At 42.4% G+C, this 16,636-nt stretch overlaps 1 protein-coding gene across 1 annotated transcript in view; it reads left to right on the forward strand.

Moving 5' to 3' along the window:
• The first annotated feature begins 1,819 nt into the window (after nt 1-1,819).
• Nucleotides 1,820-16,636, forward strand: part of LOC308096879 (SOSS complex subunit B2-like) — a 378,668-nt gene continuing 363,851 nt past the window's right edge. Inside the window, exon 1 of the mRNA XM_080444379.1 lies at nt 1,820-1,830. The gene's annotated coding sequence lies outside the window, so the exon portion shown is untranslated. The remainder of the gene's footprint in view (nt 1,831-16,636) is intronic.

The raw sequence follows: 16,636 nt of genomic DNA on the forward strand, positions 1-16,636 counted from the left end.
CCAGGCAATTGGATGGATTTTCTTCGTGACCCAACAAATAAGAGGGAGCTGTTTGCCTTTTTGACTTCCAGAACTGAAAAGTTCAACTGGCCACCATCCAAAGCTGTGTATGTCACATCAGGGCAAGCTCTTTCTTTTTTTGGTTCCAGTATACCATGACCTGTTGCAATCATGAGGAGGCAGACACCAGGATTCTGGTTCATGTACGGCATGCAATGGAGCAAGAAGCAAAAACTATCCTAGTGCGTACTGTGGTCATAGTGATCCTTGCAGGCTTGTTCCATGATTTAGTTACAATTCAACCTTTGGCTGACATCTGGGTGGATTTTGGCATGGGCAGAAAATACAGACTTTACCACATCAACAACATGTGTACATTTCTGGGGGAGCAAAAATCTCCTGCTCTGCCTATGTTCTGTGCATTGTCAGGTTGTGACACAACATCTGCTTTTCACAGTAAGGGTAAGAAGTCAGCTTGGCATGCCTGGCAAGCCCATGATGTCACAGAGATACTTGTCAGTCTGGCCAAACATCCCTTCTAGCTGCTGAATGTTGACAGTCAGCAGTTCCAGAAGCTTGAGAGACTGACGGTTATCCTGTAGGACAAATCCAGTCCTTTCAGCTCCATCAACCAGACTAGAAAATAACTCTTCTGTCATGGGAATAGGTTGATGGAGAAACTGCCACCCACCCAAGATGCACTACTTCAACATGTTAAAGGTATCATGACATTCATTTTCACTTTTTTTATTTTCAATGTTTTATTTGGGGTTTTATGACCTCAATTACACCCAAAAAACCTGAACTTAGAACATTCAGTGGATTTTCTGTGGTCTGGGGTTTTCTGAATAATTAGGCTGAAAAGTAATCTGAGCTTGGCCCTTCGACAGTGAGGTCACAGTCGATTAATCCCGCCCACTCTCCTCCTCGCCCCTCCCCTCCCCTATCCTTTCCTTTGAGGGGGGCGGAGCAGAGGCGATGATTGACAGGCAAAATCCCTCACCAGCGACACCCGCAGGCAAAGATTTATTTTTTCATTGCAGTTGAAAAGGCTTTAGAAATGTGAGAGAAAAACACCTGCCATGGATCACTGGAATGGAATTTTCACTTAAAACTTTTTGTACACTTTTGAAGGACCAGGACAAAGACTTTGAATGTGGTGTAAAAGTGAATGTCATTAAACCTTTAAGCAGGCAGTGTATCAAGCAGGCATCTGGGCGACCAGCCTACAAACAAAACAAGTTATTCCTTCCCCACAGTATGGATGGACCAAGGAATCGGAGGCATGGGTGCCAGTTTGGATGACAATTCCAGAAGTCTCCAGAGCATGCAGAGCGCTGATCAAATGCTCTTGTAAAGGGGACTGTTCCACCTGCAAATGTGGCAAATCAAATGTGGATTGTTCACCACTTTGCAATTGCAAATGTTTGACTCACAAGACCATTTTGTATTTAATTTGGTGCAAAAACAGTGATATTTGTAGAATTTGTTGCGGGGTGGAAGTAAAATCGCATTGGCTCTGCGTTTATTAGTGGCCCCACAATGATACGAATTTGGGACGGATAGGACGCTGTGTTTATGATTTGTGGCATTTTTTGCCAAATGGACCCTCCCACAAATTTCAGAAGCCAATCGTAGCCAATCTGGAGGGAATATGAAAACTTGGACTGATACATATACATCACATGACCAAAGACACAGTGTGTGCCGATTTGTGTGAATTTTGGATTTAATTTGTAAGAGTAATAGCAAAATATGTGTTTTGAAGATGACGCAAAATGGTGTAAATCTTGAAATCGGAAAAGGGGCGGGACCTATTTGGGAAGTTGTGTGATGATGCAAGGAGTCCAGGGAAAAAGATTTTTGATGCTATGACCTACGGTTCAAGAGTTATAGGCCAAAAAGTGAATCGGCCTGTTTTTTTAATGGATATTGATATGGATAATTGTATGGATACTTTTCAAAATAAAGTTTGGTACCCAAGGCTAGAATCCATCAGTAGGTCCTAAAGAAGCCTCATAAAAAAAATTGCGCTTTTATCCGCTTTGTTTCAATAATCTTGCTAAGCTATCCCACTATGAGGGCCAGGGATATTCTCTGAGAGTGTGAAAAACATACTTAGTGAACTAATACTAATGTTGAGCAGGGTTTACTTGTTTTTTCCCCCTCTACACCAGCTCAGTCATGTTTGTTTAATGCCCCCCCCTCAGCATAGGGATGCTAGAGTTAAAGTTGTTAAACCTCAAATCAAGAAGCTTATAAAAAGCCTGTCAAATAACTTATCTCACACAGATCAGACTCACAGACCAATTTCTAGACCTCTCACCTCCTACAGAGACGCCATAATAATCAGTTTTCATAGTTTTCAACTTCTACCAAACTTTAACCAGGCATTTCTGGCTTTCATGTCTGGATGTGCTTCTGTTTCATAACTTCATGCACTTGGCGGCTTGAGCTGTGAGCTGTGTGACAGACAGACCCTGCTGTAGATGCTTTGGTCTACAGCCACTCTGTGGTATCACATATTTAATGATGGCTATGGATGTTTCTTGATTGATTGATTACTTCATTAGTCAAACAATGTAAAAAGCACGGAGGTACAGTAAAGCATTTAGGCTAAAAGGCACAAAAAGTCCTGGGGACTTGTTTCCATTGTGGTCCTATAATATCTGAATGTTATTTTTGTCATGATATTTTCTGCCAAGATTATCGTAAAGTAAAAATACGCACTGAGGTGTGGGTGGTCTTCAGGTTCCTCCTGTTTAATAGAGATAGCCCTTGCTGAGTCAGGAGAGTTCATCTTCACCTGCAGTCTGGACTCCACACACTGGTCTGAAATGAAGCAAGTGAATAAGGACTTTAATAACTCGAGACATTACATTACAGTAATTTAGCAGACACTTTTATCCAAAGCGACTTACAATAAGTGCATTCAACATAGGTAGGCAAGAAAACTACTAACCAGAAGTCTTAAGTGCATTCTCTTCTAAAACAAGCAACTAAGAGTATACCTCGCGCTAAGGTAAAAGTGCAATATATCAGCTACCTACTTTCTTAAACAGATGAGACAAATAGGAAAATCAAATGAACAAGTAGGCAAGGCTAAGAGGAAGGGTCAGGATAGCGTTTCCTGAAGAGGTGGGTTTTCAGCCTGTGGTGAAAGATTGTCAGTGACTCTGCTGTCCTGACATCAGTGGAGAGTTCATTCCACCACTGTGGGGCCAGAACAGAAAAAAAGCTGTGACCGTGTAGATCGGCCAGAAGGACCACTGAGCGACGAGGCAACCAGTCGCCCGAGGCCTAGTAGAGACCTAGGGGTCTAATATTTGCAGAAGGTTCACTTCCAGCTGAAACAGTGCGACTTGTAGTAGTTTATAATGGTAAATTCTCTAACAAGTCTTAACTTTATATTCAAGTCCCACTGTTTCAGCTGGAAGTGAGATTCCCCATTCTAGTGAATGAGGCAGCCTAGAGAGCAGGCCAAAGACTACACCTTCCGTATGTCACTGATCACATGACCCCAACAATCAATCATCCAGTTCTAGGCAACACAGAAGGGGGGAGAATTTGTTCTTATTTCCACTCAACAGGTGTATTAATGACATAGTTCAATGTTGAAAATGAGTGGTATTCCCCTCCAAGTGCATGACATTATGAAACAGAAACATCTCCACACATGCATGCTTGAAGGGTCCCAGTTTAAAATCTATATTAACAGATTTTCATGGCATGGCTCTGTACGTCTAGAAATGGCTCTTTGAGTGTGTGAATCTGTCTGTCTGTTTGTTCGGGGCGAATCTCACAAACCGCTGTACCGATCAGAGTCACATTTCTGCACGCTACCAGAAGGCCAAGGGAGTATTTTTCCACATCTGATAGAATGTGTTGCAAGTCATCGTCATGCTTCAGTTTTTGCACTGATTATGCAAGTGCTAATTGTAAGCTACTAGAGCTGCGGGTCGCTTCGCGACCCTTGCGTCTAGCCGCTGGCACGGGGGTCTGGAGTTTGAAAGACTACTTGACTTATGTTAAAATTGGTTAGTACCCGCTGATTAAAAGACCCAGCTAATTGGCATGGTCAGAGTGTTCGCCGTGAGATTGGGAGGTCAGGGTTCAATACCCTGGCCGGGTCATACCAAAGACTATAAATATGACCCAATGTCTCCCCGCTTGGCATTGAGCATCAAGGGTTGGATTGGGGTAAGTCTGTGTACATCATGGATCAGGGATATACTGTACTTGTACATCAAGCCACCTCACGCCACAGAAACAGGAGATAAACTCCTGCCCTATGGGCCACGATCCTGTAGATCTGCTATTTTCATAATATTTATCTGTTTGCTTGTCAGTACTGCTTGACTACTTGACAGTCCTTCTGTGACGCTTTCTGGCCAAAACTCAAAGACAAGGTGTTACGTTTGAATCAACTCAGCTTTATTGTATCAATATAAGAAAACTGTACAATCACAAAATGAAACATTTAAAAGTCACCATTGTATTAAAATGCAAAACAATGTGTCTGTAAAAGGCATAGTATCTGCCACTGAAAAAAATATAAACACTGAAACATAGGTCTTCAACAGGGGATCAGCAAGTTTATCACTCATCCAACCATTCTAGGTCCATCCCTTCTCCATTGTTGGATTTTCTGTTCATGCCAAAATCGAACAATATTTCCTCATGGGCGTTTATGTCTCTGATGGCCTTGAACAGGATGACGTTTGTCACTTTATCAGTGTTCTCATCCAGTATCATCTGGCAAGCGACCGGCTTCACATTATAGCGTAACTTAGAATGGTTGATCTTTCTCCCAAATGTATTCATGTCTGGATGACACTTGCAGGCATCAGCCGTGGCATCAATACACCTCTGTTTTCCATCAACAGAATTGAAAAAGAAGACGTAGCCCATATTGTCGCCTTGCACTGTCTCTGCCAACTTATGCTTGCCCTCTTGGTTTGACCGATCCTCCCCGTGATAGTCACAGAGGATGTCGCCCTTGGAAAATGTTGTGGAAGCAGCAACACCTATAGAGAAAAAGAAATGACATTAATAAGCTTGACCTGGATTTTATCATCAGCATGTTATGAGTTTACTGTGCTCAGAAGACCTCTACATACCTTCGCCTTTTGCCCCTGTTCCTGGAATGATGACCACACCTGGCCAGTCCTGGGACTTAACCATGCCAATGATGTTTGGGTCTTTTTCTGCCTCTGGCCTGTTGGCTGGTTTCCACATTTCCACTATGATTTTTGCCTTGGGGTGATTGGTCTTCCAGTTCTCTTTTTGGATGCATTTGTTCACCCACTCAACAGTTGGCCGACGTCTGGTCAATTGGCCTGTAAAAAAGATAGTGTTTTAGTCAGTTGTTGTTTTGTTTCATGTTTCTGAGTTGAAAATGTGTTTTTTTTATTAGAAAGTGTTTACACTCACTCAAGATATATTTTTGGCGTAGGCATCGCTGTATAAACCGCCAATGGTCATAACACTTTTTCGTCATCTCCTCGTCGTCGAATCCAGCCTCAAATCTAATCTTTTTGGGTGGTGGCCCGCCATCCAGTGTTACTGGGAATTCCTTGACAAGGTCATCGTAGCTTTTTTGTTCCTTAGCTTGTTCTCTGACTTTCATTGGTTCGGAAGTGATAGTGTTGGCCTCATCATCTTCCTCATCATCTTGCTCATCATCTTCAAGTCCATAGACATCACTGCAAATTACAGAATGTTTCAAGGTTAAACACTGACAAATGCCTCCGTTACAGTAGTATAGTTGAAATGTATGTATTCCAGATGCCAAAAAATGTATACACTTACCCTGTGAACCTACTGATGAGTTTTGCAGTGTCTATAAGTTGTTTCCTCTCTTTCATTCTGTAGTGGTTTCTCGCCGTGTCTCCATTGTGTGACAAATAATGTTCTACAACAGCTTTCTGTGCATCGGTCAGACAACCATTATATTCGGTCTGAAAAGCCTGTCGGACCAACTGGCTGTAGAAGTTAATATATAGTTATACAGTTATGACATATTAATGTAATTCACAGTGAACCATTTCAGTCAGTTTGATGACTTACAATTTTGTCTGGGTCAGTTAAGACAAATGGGGCAAGTTGTTTTGCTCCAGTCTTATGGTCCGTGCACGAAAAAAGCCATCTGCCAGAGGACATGCCGCTGGCCAGCCCCCTTTCCCACTCTGTTACCTGAAAAACAAGTATTATTATTATTATTATTATTATTGCTATTATTATTATTATTATTATTATTATTATTATTATGAGAAAAGTCAAGAAAAGGTGAAAATTGTGAGTAATGTTACTCACTGTAAAACCCTCCACTACTGATGGTCGTTGCATGTGTTTGATCTGAAGGATGGCTTGACAGATTCGGCGGTACGTTGTCATCTCAGCTTCTTTAAGACGGTCTCCATTCTTCAGTTTCTTAAAAAGCTTCTGCATGTCTCCATGACTTTCATGAATCACTGCTTGGAGTTGGAGGACGGTTGCAATACCTGCTTCCAACAGGTCCTGTCTAAAAATATAATCAAGAAAATAATGAGGAGAATAATTACACGCACAATTGCCGACATTGAGCAGACAACATAGATGGAATTCTTAAAAATGTACCTTTTTTGGCAAAGTTGTTTGGCCATCGTTTTATACACAGGCTTCTGGAGGTCTTTGATCAATGCACCATACAAATTCACTTTAGTATTGAAGATGTAAATTGCATGAGCACTGTCAGTGTTCTGCAAAAAGACATCAATAGATCTCTGTATGTGCTTCAGGAATCTGCTCATGCTCTTCAGATAGTTGTTGACAGTGGTAGCTTTTAATCCCGCCTTGAAGAGATCATCAACATGGGTTGATGTTTCTCTATGTTTGATCAGGAATTCCATGTCAACCTCTTCTCCTTGAGGCTGAAGGTATCGCAGCATTCTTGCTACGTTGTCAACCTGTGGTGGAAAGATAAGATTAGATAATATTGATTAACTAACACATTATTATGATTAGCACTCAGAGATTCTCACAAATGTAAAGTGCATTATAAATACAATGCATTATTATGAATAGCTTACCTCTTGCTGAAAGTTTGTGGCCTTCAGTGTATCCCTCAAATAGATTGTGAATCCTGCAATCAGTTTGGCCTCTGGACTAAATCGGTTGTACAGTCCTGAGTCTCCCATAGTTGTCCTCAGAGTTGGCTGGACTGTCGGGTCACTTTAAAAACAAAAGTTTAAAAACAGTTTAGAACAAATAAAAAGATTTAAAGCAACAATAGCATATATACAAGCTCTCTATGTGTGACATAGTTGATTAACTTACTTTTGCAAAGTATCATCATCGTTGTCTGCTGCTTCTCCAGTGCCACTACTGGACACATTCTGGTCACTTTCTGAGCTGATTCCTGGCAATGCTGCAGCGGCCACTGAAGTTGATGGCACTATAGCTGCTATTGCAGTAATGATCTCTCCTGGTGTGGATGTGGTGGGTATTTCATGCAAAGAGGCTGTTTGCAAAGTAGGAGGTACCGTATCTTCACAGTATCCTTCCTTAACAAAAAAGCCCTTGCTTTTCAGGTGCTTTACCAAAGCATGTCTTGATGCTTCGTCTGTGATAAGTTTGCATATATCACGGTAATCCCATGTTCGGGCCTTACCCCCCTGCATGGGGGTAATGCAATCCGTGGATTTTGCTCACTTTTATATAGGCTACTGTAGGCTACTGTTTTTTTTTTAAATATACCACGTGCTGTGGGCACCTGGCTGAAATTCACCATGATCATGCAACCTCTCCAGCATTGTTCACTGCATACCAGAATACACCCAATCTGGGAACCCATCGCCAACTGAAAATGAAAAACAGCGCCCTCTGCTGTTTGTTCTATGTCTGTTGGCTCTGGGCGGACGATAACGTAACACCAGAGCACAAGGAAACCGGTGTTTGTGATGCGCCTTCAGCGCATCACTTCCGGTTGGTGCGACTATGTTTTCATTCCCACTAACAATATTTCTACACGGAACACTAACACCACTTCTCCCAGAGAACATGGATCGTTTTGGTTATAAGCCCACTTGTTTCTATGATGAAAGAGTAAGTTAAAATGTGAATATATTTCCGTGGTTTTGTCTGCTCCGCGGACGCTATTGTTAAATTAGTTTCGGTTTGTTTCGAGGGGGAAAGATCGACGGACATGTGAATCCCGCCCACTACATGTGATTGGGTAAAGCGCGGCCTACTTCCTGATCTGAATGCGCACTCGTTATGACGAACCTCCCCGACAGATTCCAACGCAGTGCAGAAGCTGTTCTTGAGAGATTAGAATACACCTGAATACACATAAATACCAGATAGCAGCTTAAACCATCTTAAACCAGCAACCAGCTTAAACCAGCTAAACCATCATACATACCCCCTATACCAGCTTAAACCAGCTACCAGCTTAAACAGCCTAGACCAGCAAAATCATCAAAAATACCAGCTACCAGCTTAAACCAGCAAAACCTACCAGCATAAGCTGGTCAACCACCAAGACCAGCTAAAAAGTGGCGAAAACACACTTTAGACCAGCTACCAGCTAAGACCAGCTAAAAAGTGGCGAAAACACACTCTAGACCAGCTAAGACCAGCTAAAACCAGCTGGTCCAGCTTAGGCTGGTCTAAGCTGTTTTTTTCAGCAGGGACATGGCTCGGGAATAATTGGTTCTCAACCTCAAGGCTTACTTACCTACTTACCCACCGATGTAATCTCATGTTTGTTTTTTTTATTTGACAGGAAGTAATTAGGATTGGAAAAACTCTCATTATATCCACCTGTTTCCGCGGGAATTTACTGGAGCAAAAATCCTGTGTGGGAAACATCCTGCGGGGGGACCGGAAGTAGGAAATAGCGGCTCAGTGTGTTTACATTTGCCAGCAGAACGTAGCTCGTTCGCAGCTGGCGAACGGGCCTTTTGCATGTAGTTGAAGCGCAAGGGGGCGGAGGGGGGCGGTGCATGGGGAGAGAGTCAGCGCACTGAAGTCAAGGCACACTACAGACTACTGTGTTGTTGACAGACAACGGATGCACGCTTATTATGAGAAACAACACAAATAAAACATGGCAAAACAGTTGCGTGCATTAGTGCAGGATGAGGGTAAAGGAAACATTCAGTCTAAATGTCCAGTAATTCGCACGCGAAAAGGAAACATTAATGTCCAGTTTGCTAATCCACAACTACTGTGCCAGATAATCACCAAGAGAGTTAAAAAAGAAAAAACGTTTCAATCACTCAGTCCGACTTCACTGTAGCCTATAGTAGCCTTTTCATAAATTATATTTGTATTAGGCTGTCCTAAGAGTTTATAATATTTAGAGAAATGTAAGGTTTCAAATACAAAAGTATTGGTAGTAGTTGCTGGACATTTAGACTGAATGTTTCATTTATCCTCATCTTGCACTAATGCACGCAACTGTTTTGCCAGGTTTTATTTGTGTTGTTTCTCATAAGCGTGCATCCGTTGTCCGTCAACAACACAGTAGTCTGTGCCTTGACTTCAGTGCGCTGACTCTCTCCCCCCCCGCCCCCCGCCCCCTTGCGCTTCAACTACATGCAAAAGGCCCGTTCGCAGTACAGCTACGTTCTGCTGGCAAATGTAAACACACTGAGCCGCTATTTCCTACTTCCGGTCCCCCCGCAGGATGTTTCCCACACAGGATTTTTGCTCCAGTAAATTCCCGCGGAAACAGGTGGATATATACATTTTTTGTCATCTATTGTCAACTATGTCCCCATTATGACCACGGATATTCTCTGAAAGAGTGAAAAACATGCTTAGTTAACTAATACTATTGTTGAGCATGGTCAACTCTGAACTTAGTCCTTTCTCTTTTCCCTCTACAACAAATCTCTTAAGACGCGTTGAGTTTGTAGATCAGCATTTTTTCAAATGCCCCCCCCCCCCCAGTACAGGGATGCTAGGGTTGAAGTGGTTACATCTCAAATCAAGAAGCTTCTAAAAAGCTTGTCAAAGATCTGTTATCTCACACAGAGCAGACACCCCCTACAGAGGCACACCATAAAATCAGTTTTCATAGTTTTCACCTATTACCAAACTTTTACCCGGCATGTCAGGCTTTCATGTGCTTCTGTTTCATGACGTCATGCACTTAGCGGCTTGAGCTGTGTGACAGACAAACCCTATTCTAGATACTTTGGTCTACGGCCACTCTGTAGAAAAATGTACAATTTGGTGCAGTTTTTCTTTTGTATTGCATTTGTGAAAAGGAGGACGTGCTTTTGGACATTGTAATGAGAATAAAACATAAACACATAAAACAGTTTTGTTGCCTGCATTGATATGTCCACACCTCCCTGAGTAGTGATCCTCAGCAGCTGAGCTGATCTAGAGGCCTATATGAGCAATGTTTGTCTGTGATCCACCTACTTAGCACTGACGAAGGTCCCAGGACCGAAACGTTTGCTATTTTAATTCACTATGAGCACAGAGCACTTGATGAGCATTTAAAATAAATAAATTATATTTTCTTAAGTCTTTCTAATGAGTTTTTTTTTTTTTTTTGCAGTGAGCGAGTCTGGTTCTGCCAGTTTTGCTCTATATTTTTGAGACCACCGCACCTGCAGTCAACCGTTACCAAAGGACAAAGGTCGCAACAGTTTTCCCTGTTCTTTATCATTATATTTTTCGCCAAGATTATTGTATAGTGACAATACGTACTGAGGTGTGGGTGGTCTTCAGGTTCCTCCTGTTGAATAGAAATGTCCCTGGCTGAGTCTGGAGAGTTCATCTTCACCTGCAGTCTGGACTCCACACACTGGTCTGAAATGAAGCAATTGAATAATGACTTATCATAAATTCTGACTGAACTACATGTACTGTAGTAACAATCTTGTTAATAAAGTAATCAATCAATCAATACAACTCTTCATTATTTAACTGTAACTTCACTTTCTTCATTCTAAAATAATAACAGAGGAAAAGAGAGGTTATATCTTTGTTATAAGAAAGTTACTGTAAGTAACCTGTAAATACTGTAAGTAACCTCTAAATAAAACAGTACATACCTATCCTGTACAACTTTACTACAGGTTGTTAATAAAACAGTACATACCTATCCTGTACAACTTTACTACAGGTTGTTAATAAAACAGTACATATCTACCCTGTACAACTTTACTACAGGTTGTTAATAAAACAGTACCTATCCTGTACAACTTTACTACAGGTTGTAAATAAAACAGTACATACCTATCCTGTACAACTTTACTACAGGTTGCAGCATTGCATCAAACTGTCCATGTCTCTGGTCCATCTCTCGCTGTTCCTCTGACCATGTTAATGATCTTTTGGAGGCCATCTCTCTTGATAGCGTAGATCTGTCCCTGTGGTGCTCTGTGGAAATCACCAATAGAATAAAACATTTAGTTATCATTCATCAACCTCACATTTAATTAAATTAAACTATTGCAGAGTGATGAGATATGGTGTAAAACAGTGATATTCAACTGGCGGGCCACATCCGGCCCGAGCAGAACTTTCATTTGGCCCCTGGAAAACATTCCATATTCCAGTGTAATAATAAATCCAATAAAAAATCAAAATCAAATAATCAAAACTTGTTAATGGTTAATCAACCATTAATGGTTAATCAACCATGAATCAACCATTAACCGATAAGAATAAAATGTATACTAGTGTATAAAAATGTATATAAAAATCACCCATAAGAAACTCACTTGGATCAAAATGTTTCAAGCAGCTCACGTCATACGTACTTAAGAAAATACCTTTTCATGGTACAAAGAAACAAAACAGCCAGAAATGTTGTTTACTCATTATTTCAGAATTATGTAGCTTTCAAGTAGTTCAGCTTGACATTACACTATGTCATTACAGTATGATTCATTCATCCTCAATAGCGTCCTGAGCTGAATGATGGTCTGAACTGACCATTAGATCATTATTAGAGCTTGTGCCCTTATCAGTCGGATGCTCAAAAACATTTTAAAAATAACCTTCACCTTGCCAGCCTGGTTCCACTTTTCTTCTCACAAAGACACTTCCTTGTCAGGGACACACTGACATATCTACTTCCTATTTTCTCAATATCCCAATCAAAGCCTTTGCACTATAAAGGACTGGCACAGAAATGCCTTTAAAAAAAAGATTTAAAAAAAGAAAAAAGAAAAGATCCTTTCAAACATGAAAATGCATTAATGCAATATGAAGCAGGCCCCAATAAGTTACCATAATGGACATAATATGTCCACTGTTGTGTCCTATATAGCAGTGGTTCCCAAACTGGGAGTTGGGACCCCAAGGGGGGTCCTCAAATGATTTTGGAGGGTCCCCAGATGATTAGCTTAATGTGCAACATTATTTTCTCACTCAGCAGTAAACAAACCAACATACAGTATAAGTGTATATAGATATCTGCACATTTCTAAAGTTACACTTTAATTACTTTTAAGACCTTTTTAATACCAAATTGTCAAATATTACGTAAGAAAGAGACAAATATTGTGAAAATAGCCGATCTACAAGCTCACAACGCCTCGCAGTGCGTGAGCTTGTAGATCGGCTATTTTCACAATATATTTATCTGTGGAACCGAGTCAAACTAAATCAATCAACTCAACTCCTACAATTCCAAGTGCTTGTCAATGTGGGGGGGGTCCCCAGTTCAAATATGATTGTTTTTGGGGGTTCACGGCCTGAAAAGTTTGTGAATCCTTGGTATAGCACACACAACAAACGGTTAACCACAAACATGGTCTTGTGGCCCCTGACTTCAAGTCATTTTACAATTGTGGCCCCCTGCCTAATCTAGTTGAATACCCCTGGTGTAAAAGCTTTACTCCACTATAATAGAGACATAAAATGCCTCCGGTACATTACAATCTCAGTTTTACAGTAAATGTGGTTTATTTATTTAATTTTTTACACTACAAGACTTTAAAAAGATTAAAGTCTGACACTCTCAGACTACAAGACTTGAAGGTCAGAGACAAAAGTATTTCTAAGTATTTCTCGCAAAAGCTGCGCTGAGAGTGATCAGTTCAACACTGAATACCACATAAACCGTAATGATGAGCTAAAGAAAACGGTACCAATTAATAATAATGATACATAATCCACCTTTATTTGACCTTTGTGATAGAAAAATCATGTGTTAGGTTTTAGCAAAATAAATAATTTGTAATGTAATTTGAATTTCAATATTAGTTATCTTACCAAACAAGTGAATATTGTTACAGCCAACTTGAATCATTAAATTATGAAACAATATTAAACCATGAAACTTCCGTATAGAACAGGGTTCACCTGTACGTTGTAACGGTTTGGCCAAATACAAAATGGTCTGGGGTGCCAGCCAGGTAGCTAACCTGACAAAATGTTCAATAATAGTAGCCTAACCACTACATAAGGCTGTGCATGAATTGTCCGTCTTCTCTACACACCCTATAAATACACACTGTAACACACAATAAACTTCAGACACCAGGGATTGTCGTTCAACGTAGTTATATTAATATAGTTCAGGTTATATGGTACAGTTCAGTTAAAGTTTCATACATAGTTCCAGTTAGTTACACACAGTTCCAGTGAGTTAGGTCGAGCCCACAAACATTTCCCACATAGACCGACGGGTCCTCGTAACCCCGCACGTAACCAGAAAACCTCCGTTCTGTTGCGGTCTTGTCTGTGAGGTTGCTAGGCTACTACTCACGTTCGCTCGTTTCGTTTCGGTTTCGGTTTCGAATTGAATCCACTGCTCCGAGGGGTTACTCCTGTGATCAGAAAGTGATCTCCAAGTACTGTGTCCTCTCCGTGTGATCCTCTCTGTATCCTCTGTCCCGAGCAATACGACAAAAGCTAACTGTGCATAAAACAAACAAACAAACGCACGGCGGCAGCGAGCCCAGGCAGCCAGTCCTCCCGTCACTCCGACAAGACGCCAACTTTCCTCTCTCTGGTAGTGACGTCACGCCATTCATAAAAGCCGTGTGGCCACCGTCATCACGTGAATGAACTGACACATATAATAAGTCAGGGGTGGCGATGCACCGCTAATCGCCACATTCCTCCCCCCTTGAAAAAAGACGGCTACTGTACTGGGAGACGTCAACTCTGACTCTCCTTTGGGAATCCCAGAAACTCCTCAGAATCACTCTCTTCTTCGAAGATGTCGAGGATACGCTGGCATTGAGCCTTTTCCTCCTCCCTCTCCTTTTTGAGACGAATGACTTCAACAGCCTTCTGGGAACTCTGAAACCCCAGGAAATCTTCCGAGTCACTCTCCTCTTCGAAAATGTCGAGGATACGCTGGCATTGAGCCTTTTCCTCCTCCCTCTCCTTTTTGAGACGAGTTTCTTCAATGGCCTCCTGGGAACTCCCAGGAAATCTTCCGAGTCACTCTCCTCTGCAAAAATGTCCAGGACTTGCTGTCGTTCCTTAGCCTCCACCTCTTCTGCCGTGGGGTAACAGGGTTTCAGCCTAGACACGTGCACGGTTTTCCTCCCTTCTCCATTGTCCTCTCTCACAATCTCTACATTGACAGGGCCCATTTTTTTAATGACCCTGTAAGGACCATGCCACCTGGCTGCTAGTTTAGCAGCAAAGGCTTCTTCTTGGAATAAGGATGGGTACGCAACCAGACTCTGGCATTGTCTTCAAATACTATGTCACGGTGTTTGCGATCATAGTTTCTCTTCTGTCGCCGTCGTCCTTTGATAAGGTTCTCCTCTACAAACTCCTTCATGTTGGACAGTTCTTCTGTTTTGTGGTAAGCCGGGCAGTCCGGGTCAATGTTCCTGGGCAATAACAGCACCTTCAGTGGTCCTCGCAAACTCCTGCCAAGATTCAGATCAGCAGGTGTCACTCCTGTGGATTCATGGACAGCAGAGTTTATGGCGAAGCGGAAGTCTGACAGGTTCTTGTCCCAGGCTTTATGATTGTCCCCGACATAAGAGGCAATCATGACTTTCAGGGTTCGATTTATCCTTTCGGTAAGGTTTGTCTGCGGATGGTAAGCAGTAGTCATTTTGTGACCTACATTCCAGCTCTTGCAGGTGGAGTTGAACACTGCCGAGACAAATTGGGATCCTTGGTCCGAAAGAAGATAATCCGGAACCCCCCAGCGAGTCAAGATTTCCTGAGTGAAGAACTTGGACACTATTTCGGCTGTGGCTTTCTTCAAGGGGAACAATTCCACCAAACGAGAATAGTAGTCTACAAAAACCAACAAGTACAGATTACCTGCCGTACTTCTGGGAAAGGGTCCCATAAGATCTACGCCCAGCATTTCCCACGGCCTGTGGACAATTGTCTGCTGTAGCATTCCGGCCACCTTACGACATTCTGGCTTGTACCTCTTGTAGGTCTTAAATCTCCCAAGGTGTCCGGCTATGGTGTCCTCATGGACCCTGCGAAGCAGATCTTGTCGTAGAGAAGCAGGGATGTACACTTGGTACGAGCTCTTATAAGGCAGTGTAATTAGTCTGTACACTTTGTCTTCCAAGATGGTAAACGAAGTTGTTTCGTTAACCTTCACGTCCCCCTCTTCCATTACACTTTGGTATATTTGTTGTATTTCTTCATCATCCTGCTGCGCCTTCCAGATTTCATCATCCGAGATCGGGATCTCTTTTGGAGACTCCTTTTGCGACGGTTGCATGATGGCACAGGTTGGGGATATGGTGTACGGTATTTCTCCAGGAGCTCGGGACAGGGCATCCGGAACAACGTTGTATTTGCCTTTCCGGTACTCTACAGCAAAGCTGAACTCTTGGAGCTTCAGAGCCCAACGCATGAGGCGTGAGTTGGTCCGTTGAGATTTAAAGACCCATACCAGAGAAGAATGATCCGTCACGACAGTGAAAAACCTCCCCTCCAGGTAGTATCTCCATTTCTCTAAGGCCCACACCAGGCCAAACACTCTTGCTCCGTTGTAGAGTAGTTCCTCTCTGCCTTGTTCAGGCTCCGGCTTGCATAGGCAAGAACTTCCTCCGATCCCACTCCTGTCTGCTGCACCAGAACTGCTCCCAACCCGACATCACTGGCGTCTGTGTAGACGATGAAAGGCAGCTCAAACTTTGGATGTCCTAAAATGGGTGATGACACAAGATGGCTTTTGAGGATCTCAAATGCTCTTTGGCACTCCTCCGTCCATTTGAACTTGACCCCTTTTCTCTTCAGGTGATTGAGTGGCTCTGCTATCTCGGAAAAGTTGGGCACAAACCGGTGATACCAGCCCGACATTCCCAAGAACCGCTGTACAGTCTTAAGATTGGTGGGTACAGGATACTGTTCCACGGCCTTGGTCTTTTCCGGGTCTACTTGGACCCCAGCAGCGGAAACCACATGACCCAGGAACTTCAAAGAGCTCTGAAAGAAGTTGCTTTTCTTCATGTTTACGGTGAGCTTCGCTTCTCTCAGCTTGTCCAAAACTGCCTGTATGTCATGATAGTGCTGCTCCCAGGATGAAGAGTAGATGATAATATCATCCAAGTAGACAAAGCAGATGTGACCCCGGAGCTCGCCCAAAGTCTGCTCCATGAGCCGCTGAAAAGTGGCTGGGGCGTTTTTGAGGCCGAAGGGCATGACCTTGAAGTGATACAGTCCAAAAGCACATACAAAAGCA

The sequence above is a fragment of the Gymnoscopelus braueri genome (assembly GCF_963280865.1).
Source record: "Gymnoscopelus braueri genome assembly, chromosome: 12".
NCBI lineage: Eukaryota > Metazoa > Chordata > Actinopteri > Myctophiformes > Myctophidae > Gymnoscopelus > Gymnoscopelus braueri.